This window comes from Garra rufa, chromosome 20, assembly GCF_049309525.1.
Source record: "Garra rufa chromosome 20, GarRuf1.0, whole genome shotgun sequence".
Lineage (NCBI taxonomy): Eukaryota > Metazoa > Chordata > Actinopteri > Cypriniformes > Cyprinidae > Garra > Garra rufa.
The window spans coordinates 25,419,491-25,444,134 of record NC_133380.1 but is presented as its reverse complement, the minus strand read 5'-3'; the positions used below and the strand labels follow the sequence as shown (position 1 = coordinate 25,444,134).

Here is a 24,644-nt window from a genome sequence, read left to right as displayed (position 1 = left end):
GTAAAACTATCAGTTTTACCAATTAGTAATGAGCTACAGGGGTAAAATCACAGTCATGTGACCATTGCGTAACTAATTTCATAAGGATTTGTAATTTTGTGCCTGTTACGTGCTTGGTTTCTGTTGTAGTTGTCATCTCTAAATAGATATTCTACCTGAGCATCTTATTGTCAGCATTCTATACATATAAAAATCACAACCTATGAGACCAAACTGCTATTATGGTTCTTCAACAGTTGCACTTGGGAAAGATTTTCAGTGTCCCTTTAAAAATATCCACAGCAAGAGCGTTGCAGTTCCTTTACCAGCCGCAAACGGCGTCTTTGCTCTACTTTTGAGGCGCTCACATTCAGTTCCTCACCGTACTGAGGGCAAGTGGAGATATCGGCATTTTATCAACCCGCGAACTCACAATCGTGAGGAACGAGGGGAAAAAAGCCCCTCTCTAGTCTTTTACCTTCATTGCGACACCTAAAGAACTGCACCGGGATGTGTTTTTTTCTGATGAGACGACGGATTGTGGATTAACATCAGTCTTAAAACTGCATTAGGGAAATCATATGCTGTTTTACTCTGCGAAATAGTTGGACCGAATCATGTCGCTGTCACAAATGTTTCTTGCCTGAGCTTTTCCTTCGTTTGGATTGTATTTTTTCCCTCCTCCTGCCGTCATTAGTGGGAGACGCACTCTGGAAATGTAGGGAATGGCAAAGTGTACTGGAAATAGAGCTTCATGGTAATTATGTGGATCATTTATCTATCTGGCGAGCTTCTTGTGTTGTTTGTTTGTAAACGAGACTGTCGTGTTTTGTTCATTATGTAATTGAAAATATAAATATTCTAGTATGAAAGAAGAGCAGAAACACCACCGAGAACTTGCATTTGACTGAATTGGACTTAAAACTGTTCTAAATCTGAAATTGTACAGAAAATGAGCTTTCGACGTCTGTGGTTACCTTATAATGTCTATAAACCGAAAACACCAGAAGGAATTGTGTCGTGCTGTAACTTAAAAAAGCCTCTAATATGTCTGCAACCCTTAAAGATCCATTATCAAGAGTCGGATGTATTTAAAGTGTACACTAATGTGGTCACCCCTCAACTTGTGTGAGAATGATTCTGTTTTGATTGAGGTGATTCTCATTTTACCCCTCTTAATTATAATTAATCCGACAAATTAGTCGAGATCATATTAATTGACTGATAATGAGGTCTTGAAGGAACCTCTGACTCAGACAGCTTTGACGTCGCGGTTTTGTATGGAAACGCATGGGTGCGTGTGCAATCGCCTATATTGGGATATTATTTATTTATTTATTTTTCGATGCATATCATATTGAGTGATGGAATGGCATTTTTGAATATAATTTTTTCTTAACACTGGACGGTCGAGAGTGGAGGCTGCTTTCGGGGCAACTTGCAGATCTCATGGCGTAGTGATAGAAATGCCGGCGTGATGATCAAGCAAACTTGCCATTCACGGTCGACGCGACTGCGTTTGTATAGAAACGAAAAATCTCCTCATTTAAGGCTTAGATGTTTGCTCTTCTTGTGGTGTTTTTAGTCTTGATGCGGTATAAGTTCGAGAATGGCGCTTTTTGAAACATTTATGATTATTAGTTCACCCAAAAAGGAAAATATGTAATCATTTGGTCTTCCTCGTGTTGTACCAAATCCGTATGACTTACTTTCTTCTGTGAAATGTAAAATAAAACGTCAGTCAGGATGACAGCCCGAGTCGCCATTCACTTTCATTGCGTCTTTTCTGCATGCAATGAAAGTGAATGGCGACTGAGGCTGTCATTCAGATAAACGTCTTTTCTGTAACGTTACCAGGGAAGAAAGTCATACGAGTTTGGATTAACGTGAGGGTGAGTAACGTTAAATGCTTTAAATGCTATTCGTTTCGTTGAGGCGAACTGTATCGAAATTCACGATACCCCGGCTTCAAAACCTGACAATTTCGCTTTTTTTCCTCAACTAGCACTTCACGTCAAACTTGTCAGGTGTCCGGGCATTTTAGTCAGTTTGGTTTTTAGCTAAAAACACACTGAGATTAACGCGCGTCGTTTACGAATTCATGGTGAAAAATCACCTCAGGGAAATAATAATGTTTTAAAATAACGACCAGAGGTTGTGTTGTCATACATAGTCGTTTAGTCAAAAAACTAACCGTGTTGTGGAGGCTGGTTTGTGTTTCTCCTTTCTGCCTGAAGACCAGGTACCAAATGTGTACAGGGGAGGGAGCCAGTCCATAAATAATGGAGGCTTTGACTCTTTCTGCTAATGTTGCTTCATGGCTTCTGATAAATGAAGACAGCCGCCTCCAAGGCCCATTTGTGTCTTCACACGAACACGTTTTATGTACTCCGCCATCCTCAAAGAAGTTTTTCTTATCTTTTTGCTCCGAATTTTAGATAGAGATGCACAAGCCTAACTGAAATATGTGGATCTGATGCTGCTTTCGTTCTGTGTGAATGCAGCATCAGTGCAGTTTTAAACTTCACTGATGTCATACCAAAGCGTGTTATTATAGGCTAATTTAACAGTTCATATGGGTCATTTTTTTAAAATTGAGATTTATACATCATCTGAAAGCTGAAATAAGCTTGTCCAAATGTTCATAAGTTCTTAGCAATGCATATTACTAAACAAAAATATTTACGGTAGGTAATGTACAAAATATCTTCATGGAACATTAAGATATGATTTTTGGCATAAAAGAAAAATCGATAATTTTGACCCATACAATGTGTTACAAATATGCCTGTGCTACTTAAGACTGGTTTTGTGGTCCAGGATCACATATAAATATAGTGTGTAAATGCATCTCCCCTTCACGTGGTATATATGCAGTGTAAAGATGGCAAATGTTTTTAAGTTCTTTAAGCCTAGGTGCTGTCAAGATGCTTAATGGTGTCACCCGAAAGTTTACTCTGTGATTGGTTGGAAAATGTTTCCATTTACTGAGTTGACATTAAACCTTTGTCGGTTACATGGTGATTAATTACCAGGGCTTTGTTCTGCCTTCATTGACGCTCTTCATTATGCGATATGAGGATCGCTTCATAATCAGCAGGCAGAGCGTACGTCACTGTTTGAAAGTATGAAGGGGAAAGTGATAAGTGTGTGTGGATTCTGAGGGTTTATCTTCATAATATTTCTACATTTTGATTTCACCACAGCCAACTTGGAGGTGTGTTGGTTTACCGTCTAGATCTAATATTGAGTCGTGATCTTGGTGTGAATTACCTGTGAGATTTTTTTCTTTCTTAGAGTGTACATTATGTACCTACAGATGTATATTGAAGGTCTGCTATTATAACGCACTGAGGTTTATAATCATCTGAATAGTTTCTTTTTAGAGAAGATCATAATTACTATTGTATGCCTAGCTGTTTGGACAGAAGCCATAGTGAGAATTCACTCTCTCTTTAAAAAGAGATGAAGCGAGATTGTATGTGGCAGATAATGTGACGACATTGTCTGGTCACACTGTTGGGTTTCTGGTCAGTTTCTTTTTTTTTACATTTAAAGGCGCACTCAGTAAAAACTATTTTACATCTAAATCAGCTGTACTTATGACAGATTTGGTTAAAGAATGTACTGTATAATCATATGAAATGAAAAATTAAATGTTGTGACTAAGTCATAGGTTATATAAAGCAATGTATAATTAATAATGTATGATTTACCTTATTATACCTTATACAATTCAACAGGTATATCAGTTATATAATTCATTCAACTAAATTCAGTAGAGACTGAAGTAGAGTGCTATTCCATTCATTTGTAGACCCAATATCACTTGACTGATAATGACTGAGTAGAAATGTGTAAACATAAAAAGTATGTTTAAAACCAATTTCTAGTCAATTTTCTTTAATGAATATTGCTAACTTTATCTCTGCAACTCTTTCATTATTGGACACACATACTGTATCGTAAACAGCAGACCAATATGATTTAAAAATTGTTTTTATACTATATTAAAAACTTTTGTGTGTGTGTATATATATATATATGTAAGGAATAATTGACGACGGGCCGTAGAATTCTTAGAAAATAATGCACACCCGAGGTGGTGATGCGGTCACGACGCGAAGCGGAGTGGCCGTTACACCTCGGGTGTGCATTATTTTCGTAGAATTCTACGGCCTGAAGTCAATTATTCCGCTTATACTACAGTTACCACACCTCAAGACATCGATCAAATGATATATTTCAAGACATTCGTCCGGTTTTTATCCTTAAAACCCTATTGTGAGTAGGATTAATTTCTTACGCAGCTCATTCAACAGCTTCGTTGCTAGTTCCAAAACGTCATTTTAGAACTAGTAACGACGCTTGGGCTGTTAATAGCAAAATAATGCCGTTAATAATGAAGTTTAGACAGACCGAAAGACAAGCAGACAGACGGAAAGAGTGAGGGAGAGAAAAACTAAGTGTATGACTTTACCTCTCTCACGTCTGTCTCTCTCAAGGGTGACTGGCAGCATCGTCTCTACTAACAGTCAACTTTAAGTTCATTTTCTTCAAGATCACGCCGTTGTTACCTCGCTTGTGAGAGCTGTCATGTCGTTTTTAAGTTGTTCATCGTCAGAGCAGCGCTAACAACATTAGCGCGAATGCTAACGCGAGTGCAAACTGTAACATTATGTGTGTGCGTCTGTGAGGCGAGTGAGTCTGTGAGGTGAGTGAGAGAGGGCGAGAGAAATAGTTTGTGCTTTCCGTACATAATAAAACGTAATATATTGTGGAAAAAAACATGGAAATAATCTGTCATTTTTATCCGGATGTTTACTGTATTTATTAGTTTGGCCAGTGTCATTGTGGGTTTTAGTTATTTTGCAGTTTTGGGCTGTAAGGACCTTTGAAATAACTGAAATCGTATGGCGAAGTGATATAGACATGCACTGCGGTCTAAAGCTGCCTGGAACTACGTTCGCCGTGCGTTTCCCTGAATATAATGCACACCTCTAGAACGTTCGTCAGCCAATCAGATTCAAGCATTCAACGGCCCTGTAGTATAAATATATATATATATATATATATATATATATATATATATATACACATAAATAAACTTAATTCACATTTTAATTAGGTAATTAAAAAATTAAAGCCGTCCAGACCATCTTATTCAACAATGATGTGTCTTGGATTCTTCTAAATCCTGCTGAACTCTCAACCACATTGGTGAGCATGGAATATTAATTCACTGATCGCAGGTCATTAAATGTGATTAAGGCAATGTGATTTGTCTTCCTGAATACATCCTGAGTGGAGTGTGGCACCCGTTGTCTCTTTACTCTGCTTTATCGTGCAGACGAATGCCTTTGTTTGACTGTCTCTTGCTTGTTTTGTTTTTTTTTTTCTACTGCACGAAAATGATTATTTTGCTGTAATCATTTAGGCATAGCTGACATCGCTGTTTGCAGCAAGCTGGAGGGAAACGACAATGGTTGCCCTTTGAAGAATACGCAATGCTGTGTGTTTCACATATCTGTGCTGTCAGGTTCGGGATTTGCTGTGCATTTGATGAGAAAGGAATTAGGCCCGCTACAGCCTGTTCACCTTTCATTATTCCGTCGTGCCTTGATCCTTCGGCAGAATTCAGTTCAGCTTTCAAACGTTGTGTAGATGTAAACTTGTGAGCATTTGATGCGTGTTTATTCAGTTAATTTGTTGGAAACAGCTGTGTGATTGTTTCAGATGATCATAGAAGATCTTCTATAGTCGAGATGTTAAAGTCTAAAGAGTAACAAGCAATTTGAAGCTCATACAAAAATGAAAAATCCAAATGTGATTCCAAATCTATAAGACTTTTGTTTATTTCCAATATACAAAGGAAGGTATTTTTAATTAACCTGAGAGCTTTCTATCTCTCCATTAATGTAGAGGATCCAAAAAAGTTTATGAAGACATTGTAAAAGTAATCCATATGAATTGAGCAGATCACAAGACTTGCTAATTATTACTCACTTTTTTTCATAACTCTCCTATTATTGGATACATTTGTAACCCTGGACCACAAAACCAGTCTTAAGTAGTACAGGTATATTTGTAGCAATAGCCAAAAATACATTGTATGGGTCAAAATTATCGATTTTTCTTTTATGCCAAAAAAAAAATCATTAGGATATAAAGTAAAGATCATGTTGCATTATGATATTTCCTACCATTGCTAAGAACTTAATTTGGACAGTTTTAAAGGTGATTTTCTCAATATTTTGATTTTTTTTCCACCTTTAGATTCCAGATTTTTAAATTGTTGTAGCTCTGCCAAAGATTGTCATATCCTAATGCATCAATGGAAAGCTTATTTATTCGGCCTTCAGATGATGTATAAATCTTAATTTCAAAAGAAATTACCTTTATGACTGTTTTTGTGGTCCAGGTAGACATTTGCTTTTAAAATAAATAGATTAAGATAGATTACAATGTGTGTTGAGTTACTCAACCCCATGTCGTTTAAAACCTATAAAACCAGTGCAAATTTTAATCTGTTACTGATTACAAATTACATGTTGAAAATTTCAGTCAGTAATGTAATCAAGATTACTAATTTTAGGTCATGTATTCTGACTACTCTTGGATTACTTTTAGATTAATTTTGACCTAACTTGTTTATATATATTAAAAAAAGAGAATAAAATATGACCATTAACTGAGATCAAAAAACACTTGTAAATATGTTGTAAAATTATTGAAATATTAACTTGAAATCTTAGGGGGATTTACAAAAAGTAATCCCTGCATCACGGAAAAAAGAATTAGGGAGAATCAGTAAATTGAGTAATTAATGGTCATTGTGTAAATAATTTGTAATCAAGTAATTCATAAAAAGTAACTGTAATCTAATTAATAGCATTTCAAAATGTACTATAATTTAATTACATGTATTTCATTTTTGGAATTAGGTTACATAATCCGGATTACATGTAATCAGTTACTACCCAGCATTGGATAAGACTTTTGTTGATCTTCAATACACAAATGATGATATTTTTAATAAAACCTGAGAGCTTTCCATTTCTCCATTGAAAATCTATGTAACCAGAATGTAGAAGATCCAAAGGTTTATGAAGACATTGTGAAAGTATCCTATATGAATTAAGCAGATCACAAGACCAGCTTATTATTACTCACTTTTTCTCACAACTCTCCCATTATTGGACACATTTGCTTGTAAAATAAATAGATTAAGCCAGATTACAACATGTGCTGAGTTACTTACCCTCATGTTATTCAAAACCCATAAAACTCACAAATTGTAATCTGTTACTGATTGTAGATTACATGTTGAAAATTTTACTCATGATGTTCTGTATGTGTCATGGCCTTATTTCAGTGACTTCAAAACTTTAGTTCCCTTCCGAAAGGGAACTCTACGCTGCGTCCTGGTTTCAGGACACTTTGGTAACTGCCTTCAGCGTTACCGGTTCTGAAGCTCCTATAGAACAACGACAATGAACTTGACATTGGCCGGCGCCAGCCTATGACGTCATTAACAAGGCGCCTACCAGTATAAAAGAGCGCTTGTAAATACATCAACCATCTTTTTGTCTTCAGTCTCCTCGTTCGAAGCGTGAGTAGGATGACGACTCCCAGAGTGAAACAATTCAGGAAGTGTGCAGCTCCGTGTCAGAGAAGTCTGACACCGGATGATGCACACAGCCTATGTGTAATGTGTTTGGGTGAAGAGCATGCTGTGAGAGCTTCCCTCTTAGGAAGCTTCGCTCTCGTTTGTCCCTTTTCTCGAGCGAATTGGGACATTCATCTGCCCCACGTGGCTCGGGTCCCGCGGCAGCCGAAGCTGCCCTGCGATTGAGATCGTGGGGTTCACAGATGGAGCTCGCTGACGAGTTTGAGAGAGGGGTTTGTCTCTCACGCTCGCCAGCGGCTGACGAGGGCGCGCTGCTGGATGAGGATGTTTTATCTCTTACATCCTCCGATCCAGCAGCGAGTGCTCTTTTGGCTGCAAGTCAGGGCGAGCAGGAAGTGGCTGATATGGACGAAGAGGAATTTTCTGAGTCCATTCAGCCTGCCTGCCCCGCGTATGAGGAGTTGATGGCCGTTATGGAGCGCGCCGCTGTGCGATTAGATCTGCAGTGGAGGCGCACGCAGGGAGAGGTCGCTCATGGTAGGTTAGATGAGCGATATCTTCCTGGCCATAACAGGCCACCTCCTGCGAGCCTCCCATTCCTTTCCGACCTACATAATGAGGTCGAGAAGGCATGGGATAAGCCATACTCGGCCCGCATTCACACATATCAGCATGTTAACTATGCTGATGTCGAGGGAATGCGTGGGCACGGGTATGTGTCGATGCCCCCTGTGGAAGATACGCTGGCTAGCTATCTTTCAGCGGGGGTAACATCGACGCTTAAGGCTCCGACCCTGCCATCCAAACCGCTGAAAGAAACGAGGCTGTGGGTCAGGCTGGTGCCGCCCTGCACACGTTGGCAGTGTTGCAGGCATACCAGGCTGATCTACTAAAAGATCTGGACCGGGGTCTGGGGCTTTCCCCTGATGAGGTGACTGAGCTGCGCCGCACCACTGATCTGTCTCTGAGGGCCACCAAGCAGACTGCGACCGCGGTTGGCCGGGCCATGGCTGCCTTGGTGGCCACAGAGAGACATCTGTGGGTGAACCTGGCAGACATCGGGGAGAAAGAGAAGCACTTTCTCCTCGATGCGCCGGTTTCGCCTTCCGAATTGTTCGGCACATCCGTTGAGACGGTGGTCGAGAAATTCAGGGAGGCGAAGGCGCGCTCAGCGGCATTTAAATCCTTCATCCCTTGCCGGTCCGCGCCCCCACCCGAACGCAGGGGACAGCCCGGCACGCCATGGTCAGAGGCAAGGCCAGGCGGCTAGTGTGGCCACTCGAGGCCGTCCTCCTAGTAGGAGTAGGTCTCAGAGGAGACGTGACGCAAGGCGTCGGAAAGGGGATCTTAGGGAAACGATCCAGCGCAGGCGCAGCGGCAGGCCTGGAACGGGTACCTAGGGTCTCCTCTCCCTCACGTTCGTTCATCCGCCTGCCTTTTTCCCCCTCCTAAGACTCTGGGGCTGGGCCGATGATGAGATTGTTCAATCTGATGGCCCGGTACACGAACTGAAGAAGAAACATATATGGTGTGTATATATGTATATGTGTGTATGTTTTGTTTGTCTACCAGCTCCGCTTGGGTGAGACTTAGTATTGGGCTCCATAACTGAGCCCTACTGTCCCTGAGTGATGAGTGTAGCCAGGTCTCCCCTCGTTTGTGAGTTGTGAGTTAGTGTGTCGAGACCTCCACTTGTATAACTCCTGTAGGGGTTAAGCGTTGTTAGGCTTCCTCTCTTTTTGGAGAGTTATCCTTTGAAGCCTCCGCTGTTTTGAGCTTGGCTTAGGCATTTTGATACCTGCATATGCATGTTTACACACCTACTGGGTGTGGCAGACTCCCCGTCCTGCGGTAGAGTCTGCGCAGAGATTCCACTCTTTAAATTGAGTGTAAAGATGGTAAGGTTGGGTTGAGATATCCACCCCTTTTCTAAAAGAATAGTGTAAGCAACCTAGGGTTGAGTGTTGTAGGCTTCCTCTCATTTTGTGTCAGTGCACTGAAGCCCACGCTCCCCAGGTCTCTGCTTCGAATGTTTGGAAAAAAGAAAGGATTTCTCACAGTTCCATCTTGGGCAGTTCTAGTAGCTTGTAGGCTCCTTTGAGCCTCGCTATCTATACTAGGCGTGATGCAGCAGGTCTTCCTTGGCGAAAGCCCTGTGTTGGACCTCCAGAGTTCATTGAACTCTGTATAGGCGCTTAAAGCTCCGTCCAGATGGTAATTTTAGTATGCAGGCTCTGCTTGAGCCTTATTTACTATACTGGGGTTGAGTGTAGTTAGGTCTCCCCTCATTTTAGTGAGTTGTGTTGTTCTTAGACCTCCACTCCTAGATTTTCCTGCCACTGTGAGCGTTGTCAGGCCTCTTCGAGTCGAGTATCGCTCTGCTGAAGCCTCTGCTCTCTGAAACTCCACTAAGGCGATCTAATTTTGCTTTGCATAATTAATCGTTTTGAGGTGCTGAGTGTGGTCAGGTCCCTTCCCTTTGATTGTGTTCATACAGGTGAGACCTCCACTCTTAGGAGTTTCCCCCCTTTCAGAGTGAGATCGAACGGAGTGTTGTTAGGCCTCCTCTCGGTAAAGAGAGTCTTTCTGCTGAAGCCTCCACTCTTAAGTGCTGTTGATTAGGTCTCCTCTCGCCTAGTGGCGTTATGATGAAGATCTTGCTCTCACAGTCTTTCCTATTGCCTAAACTGAGAGCTGTTAGACGTATTTCTCACAGTGAGAATCGTCTAGCTGCAGCCTTCTCTCTGTAGAGCTCCACTCAGGTAGCTTATGTAGGCTGTCTAGCTTCACTAACTGCCTCTAGTGTTGAAGCTTTAGATATGAGTGTCGTCAGGCCTCCTCTCACTTTAGAGAGTCTTTCTGCTAAAGCCTCCACTCTTAAGTGCTGCTGATTTGTCCCCTCTCGCCTGTGGCGTTTTGCTGAGGACCTTTGCTCTCACACATCTTCCTTACAGTCTAGACCAGGGGTGGTGAACCTGTTTGGCATGATGAGCCAAAAAAAAAAAAAACTTTATCACTGCAAAGAGCCACACAACAGATGAGCAAACAACAGTATATCTGTCACAATAACTTATACACCTAATTATATAACGCAATAGTTTTCATGGATTTAAATTAGCCTACCTCCTTTTACTTGATTCAGTGGGACACCTGATATTCCTTGGTTTCCACAATCTTTTTCAGGTCTGGCTCGTATTCAGTTGTGGCTACTCGTAGTAACTCTTTCACATGTGTGTCAGTAAGAACAGAGCGATGCTTTGATTTCACTAGTTTCAGTGTCGAAAAAAGTGATTCACAGACATAAGTTGGCCCAAACATTGACAATAGTTTGAGTGCAGCCTGTTTGACATTGGGATATCTCTCAACGGGCACAATCTTCCAAAACTCCACGGTTCCTTCCCTCAGAACACTTTTAAGTCTGTCATCCTCAGAAAGTTCGATCATTTCAAGCTGAGATGCTGCTTCATCTTCCACTAAAGGGGCTTTTAAACAGCCTGATTCAGCAGTGAATGGGTTGATCAGAAATGTAATCTGTTGTCTTTTTTGTCGTAGGCTGGAGAATCTGTCCTCAAAACTTTGCTCAAGATTTTCAAGCAGCGTAGCATACTGTGCAGTACTCCCTTTAACAACCTCTGCTTCTTGTCCACTTGCCTTCAACAAGGTTGGAAAATGTGTGTAGTCTCTCTTTGGTAGATGTGTCTTGAACAGCTTGAGTTTGTTGATAAATGCAAAAACACTCTGCACCAGGTCAGGCAGCATCTTTAACTTCCCTTGCAGATCCACATTCAGTCCATTCAGATAATGCAGCAGGTCGACCAAAAAAGCCAAATCTGAAATCCACTGGGGATCATGTAGCTCAGGATAGTCCTTATGTTTCTCTGCGAGGAACAGCTTCACTGGATTCAAAAGCTCAAAGAAACAAGAAAGCACATTTCCTCTTGAAAGCCATCTCACGGCACAGTGAAGAAGCAGATCAGATGGAAGGTCTTCATCAAGTTCACCAATGAGATTTTTGAACTGTCTGTGATTGAGAGCATGTGTGTGTATAAAATTGACAATTTCCAGCACAGGTTTCATGATGTGGTCTAAGTTCAGCTTTTTGGACACCAAGTGCTCTTTATGGATAATACAGTGAAAAGTCCAAAATTCTGGAAAACGGTCATCAGCTTTACACAGCCCTACAAGACCTTTCTCAGATCCCAGCATGGCTGGAGCTCCGTTCGTGACTATGGCTGTTAGTTTTGATAACTGCAGATTTGCTTTCTCAACAACAGTCATCAGTGTCTCTTTCAGATCGATAAAATAAAAATAAGTTGAGTAAAAATAAAAATAAAAATCCAAATTAGATTCGGCAAATGCATTTAAATACATACCCATTTATTGCAAAATTAAGTTTCGACATTTTAAAAATAAACTGCGAAACACAGAACATGTGGATGGATTGAAGAGCCGCACAAGAGCAGTGAAAGAGCCGCGGGTTCACCACCCCTGGTCTAGACTGAGAGCTGTTAGACTTTTTCTCATTTGAGAAATCATCTAACTGCAGCCTTCGCTCTTGGGAGCTCCACTTAAGTAGTTCATGTTGGCTCTGTGAGCTTTACCAACTGCTTCTAGTGTTGAGCGAGGCTAAATATCCACTCCTGAGAGCTCTTTCCCTGAGGATGGAGCGTTGTCAGGCCGCCTCTCGTTTAGAGAGTCTTTTTGCTGAAGCCTCCGCTCTCCTTAAGCTCTGCTTCTAGTACATAGGTCTACTGTGAGCCTTGCTACCGTTATGAGACATTGTATGGTGGCCCTCGCTGTGCTTTGGGCCCCTTCTAAAACCCACATGAGTGGTGAGTACACATGCGAGTCTTTGTGCACTCCCTAAAATCCACATAGCTGGTAAGGTTCCCTCCTAAGTGTTGGGTCCTTTTCTAAAATCCTTATGGTATGGGTTACGCAGTCCCTCCGTTCCCATTTTTTGAGTTGGTCATAAAGCCCTGGTTTTTCCCAACTTTTGTCTCGGTAGCACAGTGTTTCAGGTCTCATCTCGTTCCGAGAGTCGTTGTTTGAGACCTTCACTCTCTAAGAGCTCATTTTTAGACCCATTCTCACAGTATGATAGCTGGTAGGCCCTGTTGAGCCTCGCTAACTATTCTTGGTATTGTGCTAAGAGCCCCTCTGCCAAGGCTGAGTGTTGTTAGGCTTTTTCTCTCTTTAGAGATTCATTTCATGAAGCCTCCACTCTACAGAGTCCTCTATGTAGACTCTTAGGTGAGTTTGGTACTTCCTAGCGTTGAGTGTAGCCAGGTCTACCCTCAGTGAGGGTTATCATCTTGAGACCTCCACTCTTGAGCTTCTCTACAGTGAATAATAAGGCCTCTTGTGAGCAAACTGCTACCATCGTAAACATGGTTTCCCACGCTGAAAAGCCTGGGCACCTCCTCAAACCCACATTAGTGGTGAGTACTCACGTAAAGCTTTGAGCACTCCCTAAAACCCACATGAAGTGGTAAGTGCACACACAAGTCTCTGGGCACTTTCTAAAATCCACATGAGTGGTAAAGATCCCCCCCGAGGGTAGGGTTCTTTTCTAAAAATCCTATATGGTATGGGTTACGCAGTATCTCCGTTCCCATTCTAGAGTTGGTTCTAAAAACCTCTGGTTTTTCCCACTCCATTCTGGTAGCATGGTGTATCAGGTCTCCTCTCTGTGAGAGTCGTTTGAACATCACTCTTGAAAGAGCTCACTTATTAGGCCCATTCTCACAGTTATGACAGCTGGTAGACCCCTTCCTGGCCTCGCTAACTATCCTTGGTGGAGTGCTAATACTACCACTCACCAAGACTGAGTGTTGTCAGGCTTTCTCTCTTCAGAGATTCATTTTGCAGCCTCCACTCTAAAGAGCCTTGCTTTCAGCATGAAACTGCACTTAGGTGGTTCTATTGCTTAGGCTCTGGGAGCCTCATGAATTACCTCCAGTGTCGAGTGTAGTTAGGTCATGGGACCTCCACTCTCAGAGTTTTCCCGCAAGCACAGAGTGTTGCCAGGCTTCCTCTCGTTTAGAGAGTCTTTCTGAAGCCTCCGCTCTTCAGAACCCCGCTTAGTATGAAGACTTAGTGGTAAGCTTCATTACTTTCTGTAGAGGTGAGTGTAGCTAGGTCTCCTCTCGCTTCGAGAATCAGACCTCCACTCTTAGGAGTTCCGTGCTTGGGTAGCTAAGCTAGCTGTGACGGACGTAGCTCTGAGCTGATCTAGTAGGTCAGGCTCAGGCTCTGGCCCAAGCGATTCTCGCTGGAAGTGGGGATGATGTTCCTTCTTGACTCCTCAATCAGTCAGTTGATCACTTATCCCTCAGCATGGCGGCGTTGGTATGTCGTTCCCAAAGTATCCTGAAACCAGGACACAGCGTAGAGTTCCCTTTCGGAAGGGAACGTCTCAGGTTACGTATGTAACCATAGTTCCCTGAGAACAGGGAACGAGACGCTGCGTCTCGTAGCCATGCTTCGGGCCCCACTTACGTCTCCGTCAGACAAAAAGATGGTTGATGTATTTACAAGCGCCCCTTTTATACTGGTAGGCGCCTTGTTAATGACGTCATAGGCTGGCGCCGGCCAATGTCCAGTTCATTGTCGTTGTTCTATAGGAGCTTCAGAACCGGTAACGCTGAAGGCAGTTCCCAAAGTGTCCTGAAACCAGGACGCAGCGTCTCGTTCCCTGTTCTCAGGGAACTATGGTTACATACGTAACCTGAGACGTTTTTCACTAACCACGCATAAACGTTGTTTTCTCAAAAACACAAACATGTACATTCATGTTGCTTACATATTATTGTAGCACAATTTGTGCTAATTGCAGTGTAATCACATTTTAGCCATTAATATGTTTTTAAGATATTGAAAAAAGCACAAATGTTAGGGCATGTCAAAACTTCTTTAGGGCCCCAAAACACCCTCAGACCCCAGATGGTTAAAGTAATGTATTCTGACTACTTTTGGCTTACTTTTGACATAACTAGCTCATAAAAAGTAACCGTAATATGATTAGCATTTCAAAATGTAATATAATCTAATTACACTTATTTCATTTTTGGAATCTGGTTGGAATCAGTTACTACCAGCATTGTATAAGATACTTTTAGTAAAACCTGAGAGCTTTCTGTTTCTCTATTTGAAAGTTCTGGTAACCAAAGGTTAGAAGATCAAAAAACATTGAAGCTTAAATGTGCTTGTGTGACACAAGAATGATCCTCAATTCTTGTGCGTCAAGCAAAAACCAATAAGGTTTGTTTTTCTTGGACCTCTTATTTCATTAAAAATATCTTCAGTTGTGTTTTGAAGTTGAACAAAGGTCTTATGGGTTTGGAACATCAGTGGCCACAGTTATGTTAGGACTGTTGAAAGTGCATCACATGTACAGTAACAGACTCTTAAAAAAACCACAATCCTGTGAAGATCCATTAGCAACGTTCTGCTCATGACGGTGTTCCTTCTGCAGGCTTTTTTTATGGGAGATAGTAACTCTCTCTGATTCCCTTTTCAGAACACACTTGGTTTGATCCATTGGAAATGCCGCTTTCATCATGGCTGAAGTGTTCTTCTGTTCTCCCGCGGTTAGTTCTACGTTGTCCGAGAGCTTTGACCTTTCTCTGTCTGTTTGTGAGCAAACTGGCCGCCCTTTTTATGATCCCTTAAGATTGCGGCCTCCTTTTTTCTCTGTGGGAAAGGCATTCTCTTAAAGGCAGTGGAAGTCAAGCACAGGGTGTTCTGAGCGCAGAAAGTGCCAGACAAAGTTAAACTGTCTAAATGGACTGGTGTGTTTGTTCAGGAGAAGAACACAGTTCTGGGAAGCAATTGGCTCCCACCCCCTGTCGTTATAGCAGTCAAAATTCCACTTCCCACCTCTCCATCGGCAGTGGAGTGTGAGGACGGTGTGGATCGATGAGCGCCTTGTCGTTCTAAAGGTGTGATAGGTAGGCAGCCTTGTGTCCTCTCCCTCCCCTCCAGCCCTCCCTCCATCTCTGCCAACTGAAGCCGGTGTTTACACTTGGACACCTGTCTACTCTTCACACTCGCTTCAGACAAAAGATTTAACGTAGGCTGCCGAACGCTTGCCAAATTCGAGAACAGGCCCTTTGTGAAGGCTGCATTTGCACAAATACTGCATGTGTTACTATTAATTGTTCTACGGTCTTGGAAATAAAGCTTCAAATGGGGGTTTTCCCAGCGATGCCATTGAAGAACCATTTTGGTTCCCCCCAAAAATGTTTAGGTGATCAGTACTTAAAAGGACCATTATGTTTCTTCTACTCTTAAAAACAAAGGATCTTTTTTGGCATCTGTGCTTCCACAAAGAACCTTTAAAGGGATCCCTGGGTATTAAGACTTGTATTGCTTAATATAAGGTAAATGATGTCTCTTAATGTAATATGTAGTAGAAAAACTATGAACAATTTCCGGTATTTAAAAAAAAAATCAACATCGTTTTATACATATTTTGGTCTGTGGGGGGCACCATTATTTTGATGATGTCAAATGGTTGCACTTGGTGAGCTACTGGTACTACCTGTTGCTATTTTTACATTTTGGAACCTTTATTTTTAAGTGTTTTTTGTGAAGAACATTTTAATAATCCAAAGAACCCCGTTCCACTTTAAGGAGTCTTTTGTGTAATGGAAAGTCTCCATAGATGTTAAAGGCTCTTCATGGAACCATAGATGAAGAATGAGTTTCATTCTAGTCTTTCTTCAAATCCAGGATGTGGTTCAGGTCAGGATAGAATTGGATCTGTTTTTTTTTTTTTCCCACATGTCTTGAATGCGTAAAGCTTCTTGATGTTTATCTTCGTCACATGCTCATTGACCAGAGGCTAATGTGACATTTCTGTGGAATGAAGACCTAAATGTCCCACACGTAATAATCAGACTAAATCTGTCATACACTATATGGGTATTGCAGATATCTCTTCAAAGCCAGCGTTTGACACTCCTCATATTAAAAACAATAAAGATACACCGGTTTTTACTTCCATGTTTACAGGCTTTGTAATTCTCACTGCCTTCCTAATAAATCTCCAATTATGATGTTGATAACGGTGAGTGTAATTGAATTTTCTACACGCAACTTATTTGACTACATGTAGATTGTGTACTGTATGGATTGGTACTGTATTGGAGAGCATCATGGAAAGCAGGTCATCTACTTGCATTATAGGAAATGTAAGGCAGTCTGCATATTTTATATGTTAATCCCACACATGCAGCATTCAGATTCATGATCCTGATGCCCTTGCAAATGTGCATGTGGGAGGAGCCGCTTGCTCAGAGACACCAAGAGCAGAGAGCTCTCACTGTTGACAAAGCGTTTTTGCTTTTCACACATTGGAGAGGTAAACTGGAAAACTTGCACCACAGATATCACAAAATGGCAGTCTGGTGAATGTTATTAATATCTGCAAACTTGACTTTGTGTCTAAAGGCCCGTTCACTCACTCTCATGTCATTCCAAACTCGTAAGACCTTTGTTTTCTTCAATTTCAACAATTCTTGCTGTGTAGGACCCTTGCTGTCTATGGATGATCAGAGAGCTCTTGGATTTCATCAAAAATATCTTAATTTGTGTTCTGAACAGAAAACAAGGTCTTAAGGGTTTGGAACAATATGAGGGTAAGTAATTAATGACAGAATTTTAATTTTTGGGTAAACTATCCCTAACTTAGATTTTAAAATTGTGGTAGCGATATAAAAAATAGTGCTGTCAAATGATTAATTGTGATTTATTGCGATTAATCGCATTAAAATAAAGGTTTTTGTTTACGTAATATATATGTGTGTACTGTGTATATTTATTATGTATATATAAATACACACATGCATGTATATATTTAAGAAAAATGTTGTTTATATATTAAATATTTTTATAATATCAGTTATAATATCAGTTATATGAATATAAATATATACATGTAAATATTTTCAAAAATATATACTGTATGTGAGTGTATTTATATATACATTATAAATATAAGCAGTAGACACACATATATTATGTAAACAAAAACATTTATTTTTATGCGATTAATCGCGTTAATAGTTTGACATTAATCTCAGTCGTTTAATCATTTCTTTTGTTTCAAAAGGGCATTTTATTTTACTTTTCTCTGTAGTGTTTTTGGGTCACTTTTTAATAAATCTATTTGTTGTGATATTGACCAAAAAGTTATATAAATAATATTAAATACATTTTTGCTTCTATCACTTCCACAGTTAAACACTTTTATATAGTTATGTGGATTATATAATTTTATAAGTATACATATAATGATTCTTGGTTACATAACTTAGTAAGATTATTTTTTTTATTTTAAAGACTTAATCAAGGATGCATTACATTTATTAGACGTGACAGTAAAGACATGTATAATGTTAAAAAAAACTAAAGTGTTTTCAAGATTGATAATAACAAGATTTCTGAAGGATCATTTGAAACTGAAAATTTGAGTAATGATGCTGGAATTCCATCACAGGAAAAAAATTGCATTTTGAAGTATACTAAAGTAGAAAAATTTTAAATTGTAATAATATTTAATATAATTTAATAAAAAAACTATGCAAGCAAATGCATATTTTTGAGTTCTTTGTTTCAGATGAAATTGATGCAGTTGGACAGAATGCATTGGTTGTAAGCTCATTAGATCAAGCTGTGCTGTCAACCAAGCTATTTCCTGCCATCTTTTAGTTGAGGTCAAAACTTAACATCCTTCTTTCAGAATCTGTTATTTATTTTACCAAAATAACAGGAATCATACAAAATGCATGTTATTGTTTATTTAGTACTGACCTGAATAAGATATTTCACATGCAAGATGTTTACATATAAGAGAAATAAAAAGAAAGAAAATAATAGTTGAATTCATAAAAATGAAAATGACCCGGCTCAAAAGTTTACATCCCCTTGATTCATAATACTGTGTTGTTACCTGAATGATCCACAGCTGTTTTTTCACCAGTCCCTTGTTTGTCCTGAACAGTTAAACTGCCCACTGTTCCTCAGAAAAATCCTTCAGGTCCCACAAATTAAAACTTTTTGAATTTGCATTTCAACCTTCTGTAATACTTGCATATGAGTCCCTCAGTTGTCCTCAGTGTAAGAAGAAGGATCCCAAAATCATAGTCATTGTTGGAAAAGGGTTCAAATACACAAAAATGCTGGAAAACCAAAGAATTTGTGGGACCTAAAAATAATTAACATTTTACAGTTTCTGAAAGGGGGATTTTGACCTCAACTGTATCCACAGCCCTTTTACAGTATTTTGCCACACATTAGCATGGCATCAAAGCAATTTGAAATGTATTAGTACCTAGAATGCACCTGGTGGTGATCACCAGCACCGGATATGCCCAGAACGTCCTTATCCTCAAACAAACCTCTTGTTCAGAGCTGCCTGAACCACTTCAAAGCCTACTTCCTGTTTATATGTATGGGTTTTAGAGGCAATGTGCATGCATGTTTGTATATGTGAAGAAGCGAGTGGGTATATTTGTGTCGGCCAAGCAGATATGCTTCTAGTTGTACCTTTGTAATGAATAATGCAAAGGCCCAGTGGTGGTCATACACCTCAGCATTTCTGCAAGCGTTCACTCTTGCAGGTGCTGGGAATGAGTTATGCGTAATTGTGTGTGTGTTTTTGTGAGCGCGTAGGCGTGCACATTTGCATATGTGTGACAGTGTTCGTGTGACTCTCAAAGAATGGCCTTAAAATACAGCATTGTAATATTCCCATGACTAAAGTCGACATTGAAAACGTTACACCTCAGTAAGATCAGTTCAGTTGCGGCAGTTTACGTTTTACCTTGGTTTTGTCTTTCAGTTCGATTGACGGCTGCATTGCGTGTTGTCATTTGACGTCAAGAAGTTCTGGCCGGCAGAATTAGTCTTTCACTCTCATTTCGTCTCGGCATCTGCTTTCTGTCATCACGTCTTCACATGCGGCTCACTGCAGTCTCGGGAGATGGAAGTGTTCTCGTTGCGGGGTTCTCTAATATGCTTTTCCTTTAAATACAGAATCTTAAAGGGATAGTTCACCCTATAATGAAAATTCTGTCATTATTTACTCATCCTCGTTGTTCCAAACCTGTAAGACCTTCGTTCATCTTCAGAATACAAATTAAGATATTTTTGATGAAATCTGACAGCTTTCTGACCTTGCATATACATGAATGCAACTAACATGTTCAAGGCCTAAACCCCCCCCCCCCCCCAAAAAAAAACATGTTATACTGCGTGAGTACCACAATGCATGCGAGTGTAGAAAAGAGAACTGATGTCAGCTGTCACTTTGTTGTATCACTTTTGAATGATGTGTGAGTGGCATTACTGACTGGACTAATGATATGATGAATTACTCCGTCATGCAGATGATGGTTAATTTTTAATGTGTCTGTGATAGCAGTTCTAATAAACTCAGGGTCTTCTCAATCAGACCGTAGATTCCCTAAACTCTCCAGTACCACCATCCTGACCTGCAAGCTAAGCATATTCACACATAATCATATAAACTTTGGCCTATAAATTTCTTCCCAAGTCTTATTGCGGTTGAGATGAGATCATTAAGGTGAGTGTGAGCTTGTGCGGGCCTTAAGCAAACGCTGATGAAATGGCGGCGGATTTGACTGACTGCAGCAGTAACTCACTGTTTCTGGCCTGTGTTCACAACTTCTGACGGCATTCGCTAAAATAATCAGCCATTTGTTTTCCCGCTTTGGACCACCTTTCTAATCAAGAACTGTACTCTATTATTTTCAAATGGCAGTATGTTGGAAGTTGAGAATAAGAACGTTGTTGAGAAGTGTCAGGGTGGATTTATGTTTTGATTAAAATGCAGTATTGTTGCATATAAACCAGCAATTATATTTTTAAATCACAGGATAAAAGTTTTTTTTTTTTTGGTTTTTAACACTTAGTTAATGTAGTAACTAACATGAATGAACAATGAACAATACATTTATTTACACTATTTATTAATCTTTGTTAATGTTTTAATAATGCATTAGAAATTAACATTACCTAAGATTAATAAATGCTGTAAAAGTACAGTTTATTTTTAGCTCATGTTAACTAAAGCAGTTAACTATTTGTTTTTGTTGCATTTACATGACTTCAATCAGTAGATGTCCTCAGCATGCATGTTTCGAGCGCATCTAAACAGTAAATATAGCGTAAACTATCTGATCTCTAACGTGGTCGATGTAGTAGAAAAAAAACAACACAGACTCTTTTCTACTGCACCTTCAAAGGAGGAAAGACAATGTTGTCCAAACTAGAGCTGAATTCCTGAGGTAACTTTCTATTTCATGTTACTCTGTTTGCTTTGCAATGTCTGTTTGCTTCTCTGTTTCCTGCTATATCCTTTTAAATTTGAATGAAGTCTGATTAGCTGTTAGTGTTTTATCGTTCATCAGCTGTAAAAAAATTGTTCTGAAAGTGTTCCCAGCGATATTGTTGCCCTGTATCGTTATCGTTATAGTCGTAGTGTAAACTCTATTCTCTTAAATTTGAAAGGATTTTTAGAACGTTATCATTATAGTTGTAGTTATCATTCTTGGTGTGAGCGGGCCTACTTTTTGTGATACTGCGATAGATTTTTTTCAGGATTCTTTGATAAATGGAAAAAAAAAAAAAAAACAGCATTAGTTAGAGATAAATATTAAGATAAATATTTTGTAACATTATTAGGGCCCTATGAAATCAGTTTTATTTTTTTCCTAAATTCCGTATTATTGTTTTCCAAATTATTATTTTTTTTTTCAGTTGTAAGTTTCAGTTTTTTCTGTATTCAGTTTATTACATTTTTCTAGACTGGTTTAATGCGTAATTTAAATTGTATTAATAAAAAAGCATGTCTAATTAATTGAATTCATGAAACTTACACAACAGAAATTTATTAAAAGTTGAAATGTAAACTGATTTGTCTTCTGACACACTACAGCAAAATATAGAAATAACTGACTTAAAACTATTTTTTAACTGGTGAAAATACTAGTGTTCTAATAATTTTGGCCACCACTATATGTTAACATTTTAACTTTTCTTATTTATTTAATTTAAAACTAATAACACAACAGATAGCTGACAGCTACTGCTGCCAATCATTTGAATGTAACCCACAAAGATATTTACAGTAGGAAGGCTGTATTATTGTAGGTGTGCTTGAGTCTTAGCTGAGACTCAACCACTGTAACTGTAAGTGAGATTCACAGTCCCTGGGTTTAAGAGCTCTCGGTCTTTAACAGGACAACTCACAGCAGGAGCTACAAGATAAGCACTTCAAGCAGAAAGAAATGACAAAACACACTAAAAAAAAAACTTCAAGAGAATACACGACCAAAGCACTGAGACAAAGATATCACACCCACAGGGGAAAAATATAAGAATGTTTTTGCTTCACATAACAGAAAATCAAACAAAGCGGCATTTATTCGAAAGAAAGACAGCTAAATATTTCACAAAAAAGATATTTGTGGTTTTAAATGATGAAAGAAAAAGATCTCGATTAATGGATTCTAAAGTAAGAAGTTTTTGCTTTTGCATTTGCATTTGACCATGCAAAAAAAGTATGTCCTCAATTTATTAGAAGAGGTATTCAGTAAAACATATTTGCATATGCATACCAGGCCTTCAGAATGAGTAAATGTACCTATAAGAAAACAAGCGAAGGCATACCATAAGAATAGTTGAGGAGCAAATTCAGATTGTGTGTATTCTATGGAGATTTACAGTCTCTGTGCTGTGGAGTTTTTTTTTTGTCTGCAAGGGAACACTGTATTAAGATCCCGACAGAGATTGTTACATACTGTCTCAGAGGATTCAGAAGTCTTTATCTCTCAATTCAGTTCCCCAGGCTTTCGTTCTATCGTCTGAGCCAAAGCCGATCTCATTACAAACAACTGCTAATATATAAACTAGGGGAAAAAAAACATGGTATGCGTTTAGAAAATGCTAGTAAATTTCACAGTTAATTACAAGGAAACATAAAATTTTGAAATAAAAGGACAGAAATAGTGTTTTCTTTACTCCAGACATCGTTTTATTTATGAATCAGTGTTGTTGAAGCTTTTTTTCTCGTCGCTCTATTGTAAAAATCTCTTAGGCGATTTTATAGGCTCATTAAGAGTACGGTACACAATCAATGCAGTGGATTTCACATCTTGCGTCTCTGTTTATCTGTTCGCCTAATTATGGCATGCAACCGACTGTTTTGCATCTTTTTGAAGCCTGTCATTGATAGGCTACCGTCAATAGCAGCAATTTATTTTGAAATATGAAGTGAGGGGAGTAGAAATGTCAACTGGGCCAAAATGAGATTGACTAATCATGGATAAATAAAACACTTCAGCTAACAAATTCAGCATTGCGGGATGGGGCTCAGTTTAGGTGTGTTAAGAATCCTGTGATAGGATATAACTAAATATTCAAGATATTCAATTCATATTATTTTTTTGGAATATATATTTTATTTGTATTTTATAAATGAATATTATTAACTTTTATAAGAGCTTACACATTAATGCTTATAATAATTTGAAAATACAATAGCTTACATATTATTGCTTGTATTAATTATATTAAGAAATATGTATATTTAATTAATTAATTTATTTATTTATTTTATGCCATATCAGCAATTCAGCATCAAAATCTATATTCAGGGAAAACTCAAAAGTAACAAAATGTCTTAATGATCTTAAAAAAATCACTAATTATTGTATTGAATTATATAATAATTTATTATTATTTTTTTTTTTTTACAAACAAATAAAATGGGAACATATAAATTAAAATAGCACTTATATACAATCTTTGAATTTGAAATATTTTTAATGTAATGGTAAATGGTAAAACAGGATATGCATTACATATAAAACATATTAGTTTAAATCAATATTTAAATTGCATTTTAAATGAAATAAAATGTAAAAAAAAAAAATTAAAATGTCTATTAATGTAACAGGACCCTTAAATAAAGATAGATTTAAATAAACAACAATTATTTTAAATATTATTTTAATATTTATTAAAAGATAACTAACCTCAAACTAATAAATAAATAATTTTTTAAATAATATTCTAAAAAAAAAAAAAAAAAAATATATATATATATATATATATATATATATAATTCTAATAATTAAAATGCCCATTAATATAATTTCTGAGTAATAGGGGACCCTCAAATAAAAAAAAAAAAAAAAACATCTAAATATTACTCAAAAAGTATATGAACGTTTATTTAAATGTAAATTATATTACATTCCTACCTCTAAACCCATACTATGTTTTGTTTAAAACCTTTTGAATGTAATAAAATTCTGGCAGTTTCTGTTTCATCATTAACAGAATGCACCATCGCAATGTTACTATTGAGATCGCTCTCATTTTATTACAGTAGATTAGACCTCGGGGCCACATATTCTGATCATACAGACTGGAGGCTCTTTAAGCATTGTCCTGTGGACACCATTATACGGGGTAGGAGAAAGGTCATCTCCTGCACTTCCATTCAGCCTTGTCTGCTCCCTGTCTGGCTTGTGTGGCACTGAGTCCGGATCTGCTGACACTTCCAGGCCTAGTCACCATGAATGATCTGCTTGTTGGAGGGTAGTGGGCAGGGGAGGCTGTGTGTGGTGGTACAGTAGTGCTCAAGACAAACGCCCCATTATAGCGGAACATAAACCCTATTGTACAGCCGTGGAAGCAGAGGTGCTTTTCTCATTTACCGTGCTGAGCGAAAGCCTGTTCTGAATCCGCCCGTCACAGCGTCCACTGGGGAAGACTCATCCACGGTTATAAATGAACCTCTATTCCTTATTAAGACTTGTGTTCTGGGGGGGATCCAAATATAGTTCTTGCACGTTTGCAAGGTTGTCTCAGATCGGTGAGTTGATGAAGTGAGGATGATGCACTAAATACATGGGAAAGGTTTTGCGGTGCTGCTTTTTCAATTGGTTTCTGTTTTCTATTATTTTGTTTTTGCATCTGATTTTTTTGATGTTTAGTC

General features: G+C 38.8%; 1 protein-coding gene across 2 annotated transcripts in view; it reads left to right on the top strand.

The window, feature by feature from the left end:
* Positions 1 to 415: 415 nt before the first annotated feature.
* The window catches only part of nlgn1 (neuroligin 1), a 293,385-nt gene continuing 269,156 nt past the window's right edge, over positions 416 to 24,644 (top strand). For both annotated transcript variants that reach the window (XM_073825378.1, XM_073825377.1), the window contains exon 1: positions 416 to 736. The gene's annotated coding sequence lies outside the window, so the exon portion shown is untranslated. The remainder of the gene's footprint in view (positions 737 to 24,644) is intronic.